The sequence below is a fragment of the Meriones unguiculatus genome, chromosome 10, assembly GCF_030254825.1.
Source record: "Meriones unguiculatus strain TT.TT164.6M chromosome 10, Bangor_MerUng_6.1, whole genome shotgun sequence".
Classification (NCBI taxonomy): domain Eukaryota; kingdom Metazoa; phylum Chordata; class Mammalia; order Rodentia; family Muridae; genus Meriones; species Meriones unguiculatus.
In genome coordinates, this window is record NC_083358.1 from 96,221,837 (window position 1) to 96,238,598 (window position 16,762).

The 16,762-nt window shown below is 41.4% G+C and overlaps 1 long non-coding RNA gene across 2 annotated transcripts in view; it reads right to left on the minus strand.

Moving 5' to 3' along the window:
* LOC132657061 (uncharacterized) overlaps positions 1-16,762 on the minus strand; it is a 99,285-nt gene that overhangs the window by 48,252 nt on the left and 34,271 nt on the right. The window contains exon 1 of one of the 2 annotated variants that reach the window (XR_009594904.1): positions 16,552-16,643. The exons of the other annotated variant lie outside the window; for it this stretch is intronic. This is a non-coding gene — a long non-coding RNA (uncharacterized LOC132657061). Of the gene's footprint in view, positions 1-16,551; positions 16,644-16,762 lie in introns of those variants that run through there. 2 annotated transcript variants of the gene reach the window in all.

The window sequence follows — 16,762 nt, forward strand, 5'->3', positions numbered from 1 at the left end:
GCTGCTGCTGCTGCTGCTGCTGCTATTACTGTTTGGTTGTAGTCAAAACTGTTCATTTCTGTTAAGTAAAATTTTGTATTATGCCTATGAAGGGCTCAAGTCTACCTTTATGCCCATGCATGACAACTGAAAACCCCTGCTCTAAAGAAAATGGAGTGAAAACACAGCAACCAGAGGCATACACGTAACATATTAGCCAGCTACACGCTCAGGTGAACAATGGACTTGTCCCCTGTGTTGCAAGCAGAACACTCAGCCCGTCAGAGCTTTTGGGGGAATTTATCAGGAAACAGTTCATTGCTACTTGCAAGAAGAAGGATCTCGGGTCTGACGAGCATACTTAAGTACTTTGTGCCAATCAAGCCAGCATCCTTTCTAAGAATGCTCTTTTTTTAATGGCTATTTTTTGCCTCCCGTCTTTAAGAAAGGAAGATAGCTTAACACATCAAAGCATTGTTCATTCTGTATGCGTTGCCCTGGAGTAATCTTCTCCATGAATATTTCATGAAATAGACTCCCCGGAATGAGAGTGTAGACTGAAGGTCAGAAAGGGTGAGTCACAGCTGATGTTGGAAGACTCATCTGAAACCATTGTTGACACGTTCAGATACTGTCTATAATGGAGACAAAGGATTCTATGCCCTGCAGCAGAGGTCTAGAGAAAGAATTTTAGCAAGGCAACCACCTTAAAACAAAAATCCCTGCAGTATCTGGAGCCAGTCCCCTACTCCATTAATATTGAGCTCCCAATTTTCTATTTCCTCCTGAGTAATTGTCAGATGACTCTCAGTCATAACTTAGATTGCTGCATACTTCCTCCCACTAGGATTGGACCAACACCACAAAATTTTAGTGACAATCTTACAGTTTATGGAAATTTCTAGCTAAGCTATTGGTCTGCTCTTATGGAATAAGAACAGTGGAAAGCTTGCAGGAGGTGAGATAAAAAAAAAAATGGGCAGCTGTTTGCCTCACCCTCCCTAGGATGTTAATGTGCATTCTGACAGTGAGTCATAGCCAGTCAGCTGGCTGTGTACAATAGTGAGCCTGGAGCCTTGTGCACACATTTCTTTTTTTTATCAGAATAGACAATGGTTGCCATCCTTTGTTCAGATTTTAAAAGGATAAAAGAAGAAAAAGAAAAGAAAAAGAAAGGGGGAAAAGGAAGAGAAGGAGGCGAAACTATAATTGTAACCCAAATGATAGAATAAATAAATCTTGTTCTGATTTTGTATTATTGATAAATCAGAACTCTTCTTCTACATCTCTTACCAAAGCACTAAAGCAGTCCTCAAATGTGGCCCTAGATGATCAGCTTGGACATCATCTGGGGACTCGAGATATGCAAATTTCCTAACAGTTGCCAACCAATCAAAAAGATAAAATGTTATCTAGAAATTGGTATATTTGACAAACCCCACAGGTAATTCTGGTACACACTAAAGCTTCAGAGCTATTGCTCCAGCTGTGTGAAAATTTGTCTTTAAGAGAGTTACATTGAGTCTCAAAATGTTAATATCAAATACCCATTTTGTTGAATCTTCCTGTACAAGTCAACTTACCTATTCCCAATCCTCTGGTAGCTCCTCTAAGTGATGAAATAAAAATTTCTTACCTTGGTCTACAAAGACCCTACAAGCTGGCCATTGTCTAGTTTTAACTCCCTCCTGCACACACAACACTGCCGATCCACAGTGTACATCTTAATTCTATTCTATGCACATGCCTTATAGACCTCTTTCCTTATATCACACTCTTTCTCAGTTCTCCAATATACAATGAGATTCTGTAGCCTTAACATTCCCATGTGTTCTTGATCACATGTCTCTAAGAGTACCCATTAAGTTATTTCACAGTTTTTCCTCCTATCCATCTCTCTAAAGAATGAGATAAAGACTGTAAATCATGAGCAAAGGCATTATCTGTTCTGTCTTTGTAATTGCCTGCCCCTATAAAACATCTGACATGTTCCTTATATAATTACTCCATACCGGCATCACTCACAGAAGGAGATTTTATGCATTTATACATTCCATTCTAAGGGAGAAACATCTGTGGCCAAGGAAAAAGCTCATATGATCGAATTCTTATCAATGAGGTGAAAGTCTGTGTGGGTAGATACTTAATAATAGAAAAACCAAGTGCTTCTGGCTTAGGGATCATGAGATTTGATTCTGTCATTTGTTTGCCTTGAGGAAAATAAACCGCTGGGTCTCAGAATCCTTCACTATAGAATGGAAGGAAACCTGGAAAAAAACATCTGTCCTATCTGTAAGGACATGAAAATCCTGTTTACCATAAAGGAGATGTTTAAAATCTCATGTCCTTATCCATCGTTTTGTTTATATTAGCCATTATCTGAAATGCTAAGGCATAGAAGAATATAAAGGTCTCATCCATCACTAAATGCAGAAGGCACTGGGGAAGAAGGAAGGAAGGAAGGAAGGAAGGAAGGAAGGAAGGAAGGAAGGAAGGAAGGAAGGAAGGAAGGAAGGAAAAGAAGCCCATCTCTTGAAAGCATCAGCAAGGACAACCCAGGGGATCCAAGATGGCAGCACCAATTGCACACTGTGTCTGATCAGCAGGGCAGCAGTGACTGCACAGCAACCAACAGACTGAACTGTGGGCCCCAAAACACCAGTGACTGTGTTTCCCAGGTGAGAGGAAACCCCACAGTGAGGGAAACAAGCAGGTTTGACCTCAGGTCATCCAGCTAATCCCCAGAAAAGTTCTTGGGTTCCCACAGGCGTGTGGTATCCAGAACCTAGCCACAAGCCTAAACACTATGCTTGCTGTCCCAGGCAGAACTGTGGGCCTCAAAACACCAGAAACTGGGTCAAGATACAACCCAGTCAAGATACAACCCCATGGTGAGGGAAACAAATGGGTCCAAATGTAAATCATCTGACTAATTCCCAGAAAAGTTCCCGGGTTTCACAGGTTCAGGGTCTCCAGTGTCTACCCACAAGCCTGCATGCTGTGCTCACCAGCCAGGGAATACCTTCTGGGTATGGGGCACAAAATTCAAACCTCAGGCCTCCTGATGCCTGGGAGCCATGGGAACAGCCTCAGATGCCTCTCCAAAGCTCAATCCATCTCCCTAGGGATACCAACCAAACTTCTGAGCTCTCTGGTTCTCCAAGATGACTGAGCTCAGCAAACACAGTGTCTGAGCATAGTGTTCTGGGCAGCTGCAGCTCATTAACCTCAGAACATGAAAGCCAGGAATGAGGCACCTATCTCCAGGATTTCCCCTGGTGAGAGGAGAGCCCCTGGACTCCTGAAGAGTCCAGTTAGTCCACAGGATCATACTCCTGAGGAGAGCCTTGGAAATTCCCTGAGAACCACCTGCCATACACAACATATACCATACACACCAATCTGAGGAGTGATCCTTCTACATCCAGCTTCCTGCCCAGGGCTCTTCCCATACCGCACCCCACCCCCAGGACATCAGCACGCACCAGAAACTCCCATCCAATGCCAGAGACTACCAGACAGCTGAAGGCCAGAGTAAAAACACAATCAACAAAAGCCAAAGCAATATGGCATCTCCAGAACCCAGTTATCCAAAGGCAGGCAGCCCTGATATCCTAACACAACTGAAACAAGAAAACGACCTTAAATCTATGCTTATGAAGATGTTAACAGAGGAAACAAATGATACATGTAAAAAAATACAGGAAGATGCTGTCAAACAGACTGAGTCCATTAGAGAGTCCTGTAAAGAGGAAATTAATAAATCACTCAAAGAAATACAGGAAAACACAGTCGGGTGCAGGAAATCAATAAGATGGTTCTAGATCTGAATACGGAAATAGAAACAATAAAGAAAGCACAAACTGAGGCAATTCTGGAAAAAGAGAACTTAGCAAAAAGAACAGGACTACAGAGGTAAGCATCTCCAACAAAATACAAAAGAATTTTAGGTGTAGAAGATACAATGAGATAAATGAATGTCTTTGTCAAAGAAAATGTTAAATCTAAAATATTCCTGACACAAAACGTCCAAGAAATCAAGGACACCATGAAAAGATGAAACCTAAGAATAATAGGAATGGAAGAAAACAAAGATTCCTGTTTCCAAGACCCAAAAAATATTTTCAAAAAATAATAGATGATAATTTCCCCCAATTAAAAGAAAAAAATTGCTTATAAGCATACAAGAGGCCTACAGAACACTTAATAGATTAGACCAGAAGAGAAAATCCTCCTACCACATAATAAAACACTAAATGTATAGAACAAAGAAAAAATATTAAAAGGTGTAAGGGGAAAAGGTCAAGTAACATATAATGGCAAAACTATCAGAATCACATCTTATTTCTCAACAGAGACTATGAAAGCCAGAAGGGCCTAGACAGATATCATGCAGACCCTAAGAGAACACAGCTATCAGCCCTGACTACTATACCCAGCAAAATTCTCAATCATTATAGATGGAGAAAACAAGATATTCCATGACAAAAACAAATTTAAAAAGTTCATACCCACAAATCCAACCCAAATCCAACTCAGGAAAACACAGGAAATAAATAAGTTCACTACTGCAAATAAATGAAATAAATGAATGTCCTGCAAAGCTAAAAATAGACAAGCCCATAAACACACTACCACAACAAACATCAAAATTAAAGGAACAAATAGTCATTGGTCATTAATTTCTCTCAATATCAATGGACTCAACTCTCCAATAAAAAGACACAGACTAACAGATATTGCATGAACAAGACCCAATATTTTGATGCATACAAGAAACACACCACCTCAACCACAAATATACACATTACCTCAGAATAAAGGGCTGGAAGAAAGTTTGCAAGCAAAGGGACCCAAAGAGCAAGCAGGCATAGACATTCTAATATCTAATAAAATAGACTTTCAACTGAAATTAATCAAAAGAGATGAGAAAGGACACTTCACACTCATCAAAGGAAAATTCCACGAAGTTGTCATCTCATTTCTGAACATCTATGCCCTCAATACAAGCACCCACATTTGTAAAAGAAACATTAATAAAGCTTAAACCACACATTAATGCCCACACATTAATTGTGGGAGACTTCAACACCCAACTCTCATCAAAGGACAGATCAGTGAAATAGAAGCTAAACTATGAAATAATGACACTAACGAATGTCATGAATCAAATGGACCTACCAGACATCTATATAACTTTTCACCCAAACACAATATACCTTTTTCTTAGTACCTCACAAAACCTTCTCCAAAACTGACCATGTAATAGGTCACAAAGCAAGCACCAACAGATGCAAGAAGATTGAAATAATACTTTTTATCCTATCAGACCACCATGGATTAAACCTGGACCTCAACAAGAAAAAGAACAAAAAGCCTACACACACATGGAAACTGAACAACTCCCTACTCAATGACAACTCGGCCAGGGAAGAAATAAAGAAATAAATTAAGGACTTCCTAAAATTCAATGAAAATGAAGGCACAACATGCTCAACCTTAAGGGACACACTGAAAGCAGTGCTAAGAGGAAAGTTCATAGCACTAAGTGCCTTCAAGAAGAAATTCAAAACATCTTATATAAGTAACTTAATGGGTCACCTGAAAGTCCTGGGGGCAAGGGATCGGGGAGAAACAGACACACCCAAGAGGAATAGATAGCAGGAAACAATCAAAGTCAGGGCTGAAATCAATAAATTAGAAACAAAGAGAACAATTCAATCTACAGATTCACTGCAATCCACATCAAAATACCAATACAATTCTTTACAAACCTTGAAAGGAAAATTCTCAACTTCATATAGAAAAACAAAAAACCCAGAGCTGCCAAAATGATCCTGTACAACAACAGATCTTCTGGAGGTATCCCATCCCTGATCTCAAGCTGTATTACAGAGCAACAATAGCAAAAACTGCATGGTACTGGCATAGAAACAGACTGGAAGATCAATGGAATCGAATGGAAGACTCAAAAATAAACCCACACACCTACAGGTACTTGATCTTTTACAAAGAAGCCAAAACCATACAATGGAAAACAGATAGCATCTTCAACAAATGGTGTTGGTCTAACTGGATGCAGAAAATTGCAAATAGATCCATACTTACATCCTGCACAAAACTAACGTCCAAGTGAATCAAAGACCTTAACAAAAAAACAGACACACTAAATCTACTAGAAGAAAAATTGGGGAAGAGCTTTGAACTCATTGGCACAGGAGACAACATCCTGAACAAAACACCAACAGCACAGGCTTTAAGATCAACAATTAATAAATGGGACCTCAAAAGCTTCTGTAAAGCAAAAGACACTGTCAACAGAACAAAACGACAGCCTACAGAATGGGAAAAGATCTTCAGCAACCCAAATCCAACAGAGGGCTAATATCCAGAATATATAAAGAACTTAAGAAATTAAACTACAACAAACCAAATAATACAAACAAAAATAGGGTACAGAACTAAACAGAGAATTCTCAACACAGAAATATCAAATGGTGGAGAAACATTTAAAGAAATGCCCAATATTTTTAGTCATCAGGGAAATGCAAATTAAAATGACTCTGAGATTCCATCTTATACTCACCAGAATGGCTAAGATCAAAAACTCAAGTGACAACATATGCTAGAGAGGATGTGGAGAAAAGGGAACCCTCCTCTATTGCTGGTGGGAGTGCAAACTTGTACAACTACTTTGGAAATCAATCCGGCACTTTCTCAGGAAATTGGGAATAATGCTACCTCAATACCCAGCTATCCTACTCCTGGGTGTACACCTGAAATATGCTTCACCATACAACAAGGACATTTTCTCAACTATGTTTATAGCAGCTTTATTCATAATAGCCAGAATCTGGAAACAACCTAGATCTCCCTCAACTGAGGAACGGTTACAGAAATTATGGTACATTTACAAATGGAATCCTACTTAGCAATTAAAAACAAGGAAATCATGAAATTTGCAGGCAAATAGATGAAACTAGAAAAGATCATCCTGAGTGAGATAACCCAGAACCACAAAGACACGCATGGTCTATACTCACTTATAAGCAGATGTTAGTCATATAATGCGGGATAACCATACTACAATTCACAGACTTAAAGAAGCTAAATAACAAGGAGGACCCTGGGGAGGATGTTTAATTCTCATTCAGAAAGGCAAACATGACAGACACAGGAAGTGGTTGAAGAGAGGAAACACAACCAGACTTTGGGCAGAGCACAGGTAGTGGTGGGACAGAGTGGGGGAATAGAGATGGGGGGCAGGAGCTCCTTAGAAGAGCCAACAAATCTGGACCCAGGGAGGGCCTGCGGAGACTGCTTTACCAACCAAGGACCTAGGTCCCCCTGCTCAGATGTAGCCAAGAGGCAGCTCAGTCTCCACGCGTTTCCCATAGTAAGGGGAGCAGGGGCTGTCTCTGATGTGAACTCTGTTGCCAGCTCTTTGATCACTTCCCCTTGGTGGGTTGGCCTGGCCAGAGAGGAGTCAGTCAATAATAATGAGACTTGATAGGCGGGTCAGGTGGTAGGGGAGAAGGGCTCCCCCTTCGATAGGGAGATGGAGGGGAAACGAAGGAGGAAGGGTAGGACAGGGAGAAGATGAGGGAGGGGGCTACAATCAGGATGTAAGGTGAATAAATTATTTTTTAAAAGTTATATTAAAAAGAAAGAGAAAACATCAGCAATGTGTTTCGACCCAGGGAAACCTCCTACGGATACTTGCTCTATAGAGGAGGTGGGATTTTCTCCCATCTCTGCCTCCTACCTCCCGCTCTGCCTCGTGAACAACATGAAGGCAACGAAGAGGTCTTGTCATTGTGGTTTTCTTTCTAATATCCTTTTACATATTTTCTGTCTTCATGCTCCATTGCTAGGAGAGTGGCAGCCTGCCAACTAGGTTTATTACCATCCTCCCAAGGGCCTTGTGTACAATTGTACCAAGGTTCAGGTTACTTGTAGTCAGGTTATCGGGCTACTTTCAACTCTAGGCTTTTTGGCAGGTGTAGGAAACTGGGCAGCGTCTTCAGCTCTCAATCTGCTCTGTCAAGTGCGGTTGATGCTTAAGGGTGAACAAAAAAAAAAACAAAAAAAAAAAAAACAAAAAAAAACCGTGAAGTTGACTCAGTCTCTGCAAATTCTAGTCAAACTTGTCAGCAGTTTAAAAAACTTAGTCATTAAAAAAATTAAGCTTAATGCTTTTGGTAAGCTCATCTGTAATGTCCTGTTTTACAACCTTTCAGCCTGTTTTGACAGCCCTGTTCAGACTCTATTAATCATGTGATGTGATGACTTGTCTTTTATTTTTTTTTTTTTCAGTTTTTAAGGTGCTTTGAGGAAAGCCTGTCTGCCTAGTACTTTAAGCCATTCTCACTCTGAAGGGAACTGCGTCATCAGTACAGACTTCACTGTGTTAATAATGAACATAGATAGGAGCCAGGCAGGCTTGACCTGTATTGAGGATGGTGAGCAAAGAGCTTCTAAGCAAAACAGAGTGGAAATAAAGAAAATAAGGAAGAAGAGAGGCTGTGAGGAGAGAGAAGAAAATGAGAAGATGGGGCAAACCTTCCATGAGGCCACCATGAACAGGATGCATCAAGAGACCAAGGCAATACCTCTAGGAAGGGCTCAAATGCACAGGACAGAGAATAGATAGGACTGCCAGAGCACAGAAGGAGTGAGCATCCATGACAGAGAATGCCTTACCAAGAGAAGTGTCTTATCTGAGGCAGAGCCCTCAGAGAACTGGCTGTGTTGGAGTATAGGATGGTTTTAAAGAGAATGGCCATCCATAGGCCCATATGTTTGAATAGTTAGACATGGTTGGTGGAACTGTTTGGGAAGAATGAAGAGGTTGTTGGAAAAGGTGTGTCACTGGGGCTGTGCTTTGAGGTTTCAAAAGAGTTACACCATTCCTTGTGTGCCCTCTCTGCCTTCTGTTTGCAGATCAAGATGTGAGCTCTCAGCTGCTCTTACGACCATGCCTTCGCATTGCCCTCATGGACTCTAACGCTGTGGAACTATAAAAGAATCCTTCCTTTCATAGGTTGCCTTGGTCATGGTGTTTTACCACAATAACAGCAACAAAAATACTAACACGGAGTATCTATGATATCAGTTTTAGGCTGTCACTAAGAAGCAGGCTTAAGGTCCCCATGAAATTTGTTTCTTCCCTGATAAGAATGGTCAGCTTAGCTTAGGCTTGGCATAACATGAAGAAAACAGTCCTCCTGGAAGAGTCAGTTGGCTTATTAAATTATGTGGTCTAATATAAGGTAGAATTCTAAAATTACATTCCCCTATCTACTCCCAGAAAGTATCTTCAACCCAACACAGGCTTTACCCTCTGGTAAGGACACTGAACAGCAGAGAAACCCCAAAACAATTGAGGGGAAGCTCCCTTTTCACTGTATGGTGCCAGCAAAGATATGCATAAACTCCCACTTGTCAGCTGGTGGCTCTCGGGCTCTAGTAACTCAATGAGACTCTATTCTACTGGCTGGCAATTTCCATGGACTCTGGACCACATCTGGCTTGGGATAGGGGTGTCAAGCCCCCTCCCATGCTGTAATTGCTTCTTCCTGACTCAAGATGGATCATCTAACCATCAATGTTGGTTCCTCACAGTAGTAATCCAAACATTTAATTTGGCCCATTCCCTTAATACTCACTATCTCTAGCCAATAAGCCAACAAAATAAAACTGTTATTGATGTATTTACCAGAGACTGGGGCAACACAAGAGACATGTAACAGAGCAGAAACAAAATCCAATGCAACCTCCACTTGGTTCCTAACAGTCTCTTGGTCATTTCTCTGAGTTTGACTCTGGTTTTCAATTCTATTCTTAACCATTTTCTCTCTTGTCTTTGTCTCCCATACTTGCAAATCTACTGAAGAGAATGTAATGGATCTCATTTGTCACTCCATGTCACTAGTCCATGTTGTCAGGAACACATCCATGACAAGAAGGAAGTCATAACCTTAGCACGTGAACACTTAGGTCTCCTTCACCAGCAAGTCCACACTCCCAGTGATGGTTTTAGTTAAGCATTGTTTATTTGGTGATTACTTCAGACTACTACGACAAATGTAACAAGATGTTCACACAACACTTCTAACCATTCACTAATTATAATTCTAATAACTTGATTTTCAATCAGAAGTGACTAAGTAAATTCATCATGTGTGAGTCTTGCAGAAGGATACTGGCAATACTTAGCAGGAACCACAAATGATTTTCATTACATCACCTATGTGCCGAAACCAAAACAAACCAAAACAAAAAAACTGCAATTATTTAGTCTCATATTCTTCTGCCCTACTCTACTGACTGGAGCAGGTTGAATTAACTCATTGTTTTGTCTGGTTTAAATATTAATTTGTATTCATAATTTAGAAGTTATAGAGTATGTTTAAAGAGCAAGGCTAAATCTTCCCTAAAGTTCTTTCCCTCTGTTTCCTTATTCAGATAGTATCTGGGTATACTATCTGATAGTATAGTATAGGGGTATTATAGGGATAGATAGTATAGGGGTATTTTCTGTGTTCTTTGATACCAGAAAAAAAAAGTACCCTAGAATAATATGTTGGCTTCCTCCTTTGGTCTCTGGAGCAGACTCCATGATACTCTGTTCTTGCTGGCACCCACTGATACAGAGGCCACTAGCTCACTCAGTCTTAACTCCTAGCTTGGCTAAGCCCTGAGTCCTTGGCTGAATAAGCTCCATCTTGGTTCCCACTGGCTGATTATCTCTAAGCAGTCATTATAGCCCCTATCCAGCCCCTAGTCTTACAGTCCACCCTGGGTTTTGCTGCAAAATTTCCTCATTCCTTCACAGCAAACTCATCAAAGTCTCACTGGCCTCACTGGACTCCTGGCAAGGACAGTGGTATTCTAGAAAGTGCCAACAAGACATTTTAAAATATTGAAATTATTTTAAATTTTGCTATAATTTTAAATAATTTTAAATCTGATCTGATCACCCATCAGATTATTAGTTTATATTATGCCCAAACACCCCGTCCTTAGAGTCCCAAAGAGGAATCGGTAAGGAGAAACAGGAGCTTGCTGAAGGCTATCTGTGCCCTCAACTTGCAAAGTGCACAGCAAATTGGGATGCACATTTAATTCTTTCATTTTCTTTTTTTTTTTCCTCTCTCTCTTTTCTGTCTCTTTTCTCCTCTGGATGTAGAAATCTTTCATTTGCTATGTACATGCCCTGCAGCCACTGAGCTACACACTCATGCTTGACGGCAGAGGAGAGAGGAAATGTTTGTCTATACCATGAGACACAGTGTCATCTGGGTCATCCAGGCTGCACCGTATGATCCAGAGAGGGAAGTGGCCAGAGACATGTAACAATGACTTCCTCCTTTGTACCACAGCCCTGTTTGCAGGAACGTGCAAAAAGATAAAGCCCACATATTCAGGAAGACAAAAGAGAAATGTCTGTTAACAATTTAAAGAATTTATTTACATTTCAGAACAACTATTTTAAAATATGCTAATGAGCTGTAGCTCAGTTGGGGAGGCGCTTGCCTAAAATACCAAGTCCTTGGATCAGGAGCTAGCGCCTCATGAAAGCCAACTATGGTGGTGCATGCCTGCAGTCTCAGCATTTGATAGATGGGGGCAAGAGGATCAGCAGCTCAAGGTTATGCTCTGCTACACAGCAAATCTCAGGCCAGCCTGAGCTCCATGAGGCCCTGTCTCAAAAATAGTCAAAAAACTTTAGTCATTTTTCATATGGAAAATAATTTTCTGGAAAGAAAGCAAGATAAAGACTATGAGAATGTAAATCACAAATACTTTAAAATATAGCAGGTGTGATGCTGGACAATCTGTTTTCCTGTTTGAAGTGTGTGTGTGTGTGTGTGTGTGTGTGTGTGTGTGTGTGTGTGTGGTGTTGCTGCTATCATGCAGCAAATTTAATATTTTAGTTGTAAATAAAGGACTTAAAATAAATTTTAAAAATTTCCCCTAAAAATTATTCATTCAGTCACCAAATATTTCTTGAGCACTTCATGTTTCTGTTTGTCTTAGTTAGGTTTCTATTGCTGTGATGAAACACTATGACCAAAGCTACTTGGGAAGGAAAGGGTTCCCTTGGCTCACACTTCTACAACACTGTTCACCCATGAAGGAAGTCAGGACAGGAACTCAAACAGGGCAGGAACCTGCAGGCAGGAGCTGATACAGAGGCCATGGAAGGATGCTACTTACTGGCTTGTTCCTCATGGCTTGCTCAGCCTGCTTTTTTATAGGACCCAGAACCAGCCCAAGGATGGAACCATCCACAATGGGCTGAGCCCTCCACTATTAATCAATTAAAAAAATGCCCTGCTATCCTACCCCTACTGTTCCACAAGGCTCCCATGGCTGTCTGAAGTTTGGTTGTGAAGCTCATCATCTGTTTTGATATGCTGTGGGTGGAGTCTTACAGTGACTAAAGCACCAACCAAAGCTCATGCATGGGCTGGACCTAGACCCTATACACAATGCAGCTGATGGGCAGCTTAGTCTTCATACGGGTTCCCTAGTAAGTGGAGCAGGGGCTGTCTCCAACACGGACTCAATCACTTCCTGCTGATGGGGCTGCCTTGCTGGGCTCAGTGGAAGAGGATACTCTCAGTCCTGATGCGACTTGATATACTGGGGTGGGTTGGTAGGGGAGTGAGGCTCCCCTTTTCTGAGGAGAAGGAAAGGGAGGATAGGGCAAGAAAGGTAGGAAGGTGGGATTGGGAGGAGCAGAAGGAGGAGGCTATGATTGGGATGTAAAGTAAATAAATAAACAGGAAGGAGAAAGAAAGAAAGAAGGAAGGAAGGAAGGAAGGAAGGAAGGAAGGAAGGAAGGAAGGAAGGAAAGAAGGAAAGAAGGAAGGAAGGAAGGAAGGAAAGAAGGAAAGAAGGAAAGAAGGAAAGAAGAAAGAAGGAAAAAAGGAAAAAAGAGAGAAAGAAAATGCCCTGCAAGCTTAGCTTCAGCCTGATCTTATGGAGGCATTTTCTCAGTTGAGGCTCCCTTCTCTCAGATGACTAGCTTGTATAGAGTTGACATAAAACTGCCCAGTACACTAGTGCTCTAAATACTGTGGGTTATGCTGACAACAGAGTCTTCACCCCTATAGGGTTTTGCATTCTGACAGAAAAGGGAGGGGGAAAGTGGCTTCAAATTAAACTAATTTGAGCTTAAATAAATTATGAAAAGAATTTACAATTTAAGTATGGAAAGAATAATATATCCTAATATAGCCTAGTATCACACAAATATAACATATACTGAAAGTATAATATCTCTATAAATTATATATATATATATAGTATGCATAAGAATGTTGTATATCAGTACTATGGTACTATTACAATTAATCAAGCAATGACATGAAAAATTTCCAAAATAACATTCCAAAATGCTCTACCGTGTAGAGCATCTCTTGACACACACGTGCTCATGTGCACATGCACACACATACCCTTCTTTATGTGTTTCTCTTTCTGGAGGACTATATAAGTCACTGGTAACAGTGGCTCCTTTGGAAGACACATTCTGAGTAATTGAAGGACAGAGGGAGGAAGCAGATTCGCTTGAGATATTTGAATTTTGGGTTATTCTATCTACCTTAAAATAAATAACATTTTTTCTAGGGTTCATGACCTCACTATCCCTGGGAAATTGGCTATGTTTCCAGTACCAGGCATGATTTTCCTCTTGTTGGGTGGGCCCAAAGTCCAAATAGAGAGCTGTTGGTTGCCAACAGTATGTGAGTGCTACTTCCTGCATCATTATGCATATCTTGCCACACTGGTGATGGTTGTGGTTCATAGATGTTGCAGCTGGGAGGGACTGTGGCTTCTCCTTGATATGTGCTTGTATTTGGTTGAGGATTTTTGCATCTGTATTCATGAAGGATATTGGTCTGTAGAATCCATTACTCTCAATTTGCTAGACTAGCATAATTCTTTAACACATTCTAATCTTATTTCTGTACCCACAGAGAAAGTGCGGCTACCATCCCTCCTCAGAAAAGCCTTTCTTCACAGCAAGAGAAGACTGTCACAGAGAAGCTGGGTAAATGCAGAAATCAACAGACTGTGAGGCGCCCGGCTCCGGTAGATACATCTACACTGCAGCTCCTGTGTCTGCGTCTTAGAGAACACTGCAGAAGAAGTCATGGAAAGACTGTAAGATCCAGAGAGCAGGAGCTCTGCCGTGAAATAGTTTCTCCTGGAAATGGATACATAGACAAGACCTAAATGACAATATCGATGGGTTTAATGAGAAAGGGGAAAATTCCATGGGGTCCTTTGCCTAGGCAAAGAACAACAGGCAACTCATGACTACTTTAAGATGGACAGTTAGCTTTTCCTGGGATGAGCCCTGGGTTGGCTAATACAGAACGGTCAGCCCTGAAATCATATGCACACTAATAGAAAAATGGATCCAGCAGGTTGTATTTGTTTATATTTGTGCATACATATACATATGCATGTATGTATAATCAATAAAAAAGAGTCTATCAAGTTGAGAATGGAAGGAGTTCTAGAGAAGGCACCTGAAGGGCTAGAGGAAGGAAATGGGAGGAAGAAGTGGTGTCATTATATTTCAATTAAAAGTGTGTTTTTAAAAATTAAGTATACAAAGATATATTTTTATAATGTTATTTTATTCAGTTATGAAGAAAGAAATCTGATATTTTTCAGGGAAATAGGCTTAACTTGAAATCATCATATTAAGCAAAATAATCCAGACTCGGAAAACAAATATCACATTCTCTCTCTCGCTCTCTCATTTGTACATCCTAGATCTCATAGAATGGTATAAAACTATATATATATGACATGACAACAGAAGTGAAGTTGGAGGAAGAAAAAGACTGACAGGTGTGGAGAGGGAAGAGAGGACAGGGCGGGATATGGGGTTAAACGCTTGAAATAATTTGTCTTTATGAAACCCCACACCAAGCACAATAAACACATGATGATAAATACATTTTGAATAAATTTAAAAGAAAAACATATTTTAAAAAGTTCTAACTAGGTATGTGAACCATGCAGCCTGGACCATATTTTCTGATGTTCTCATGCATATCATTGTATTTGCTCACATTTGCCCCTGTTACCCTCTTTTGTCTGCACCCCCTTTCCTCTGGTGCCCTTTCTCTCCTCTAAGTGTTCCGCATTACGGAAACAAGTATTTAAAGGTAATTTGGCTATCTATCCTGTCACTTCTATTAATATTGTTATAATGAGCATCAATTTTCTATACAATGCTATATTTGGAGGATGCTCAGGGTCTAGCCCCAGACACAGAAAACTTAGACTCCGATTATCCTTCCCTACCTTTCACTCAGCAACTGCTTACTAAGCTAAAATTTTGAGAGACAGAGAAACAAGAAAAGCTACTTTAAGAATCTGAAGGAAAAAAAGAATCTTTGAGTAAGAAGAAACTCCTCAGTGTCAATAAGTCCAATAAGAGTGAAAACCTCTTTAACAGGGAGGCTCCTTTTTACTAGCAGATACACCCTGTTGAAGGATCCCTCCTTCCAGGGACAGTGTGGGTCACCTGGAAGATCTGCGGAGATAACAGACCCTGGGTGGAGAGCTATGACTGCCAGCCATATGCCTTCCTCTGCCTCCTTTTTCGCTTTCAGAGTTCTAACACATTTTCTGGATGCTCCCCACAGAAAAGCATCTCAGTGTGCTGTGTCTCCAGTCAGTTTGCCTTGGATTTATAATCCTCCTGAGAAAGCACTGGGAAGGCCTGAGAGGGTCTATGCTTCCCTTTTCTTTGAAGCCACGTTTCAAATGAGCAAGCTTAAGAGCTCAACTCTTGTTCTACTGAAATGGTTGTTTCATCCGCCCTCTGAAAACCCTGGCTTGCTTCTTTCTTTTCCTTTTGTTTGTTTGTTCTTTTGAGATAGGGACTCCTGTAGCCCAGGCTGGCCCCAAAATCACTATGTAAATGAGCCTGACCTTGAACTTTTGGTCATGCCTCTGCCCTTGACAGGTGTGCACTCGTGCCCAGATTTATACCATGCTGGGGGTCCACCCTAGTGCTTCAAGCACACGGCAACCACCCCATCCACTGAGCACCCTGACATCCAGCCCCTGACATCATTTTTCAGCATGTGGGTCAGCTGCAGGAAGCAAAAGAGCTTCAGAGGTCGTAGGACACGCTAGAGGCAAAGATTGCTGAAAGCACTTCCACCCTTTTCTTCCTTGTGAGGGCATCCAGCTCCTCCTGTTTGGCAGGAGGGGATGTCTGGGGAGGGACACTTCCTTCCTCCCCTCCCCGTGGTGGATGGCAGAGGGGGCTGCGCTTCCTCCCTCCGCCTGCACCCTCACTGCCTTTTATGTGCTTCAGCTGTGCCACCAGGCTGGCAAGCCTGATCCCACCTTCATACTTATCTAATCCTTTTACGGGGCTTTAAGCCACTGGACTGAAGCAGTTCCCAGCTGCGACAACACTCCAGGAAAGGACATGACCCTTGCTACAGTAAAACACAAGACCACAGACAGAGCTGGCTACACATCGCTGAGCCGAAGTTTAAATAATTTACCCAGGGCCCCACTCACTCTAGACATGGGGCTGCACCCACGCAGCAGAAGCTGGTTGCTCACCGAAGGCACCATGCCGGGCTGAGCCAGCGCTAGGGTTGCAAAGGAAGTTGGTAGACCTTTTGCCATGGCAACGCATCTTTCCGCACTTTCTGGGCGCAATGAAGATGGGTGGAGCCAAGTTTTTCTGGCTTACAAACAGTAACCGAAGTTTTACTACAGGCAGCAG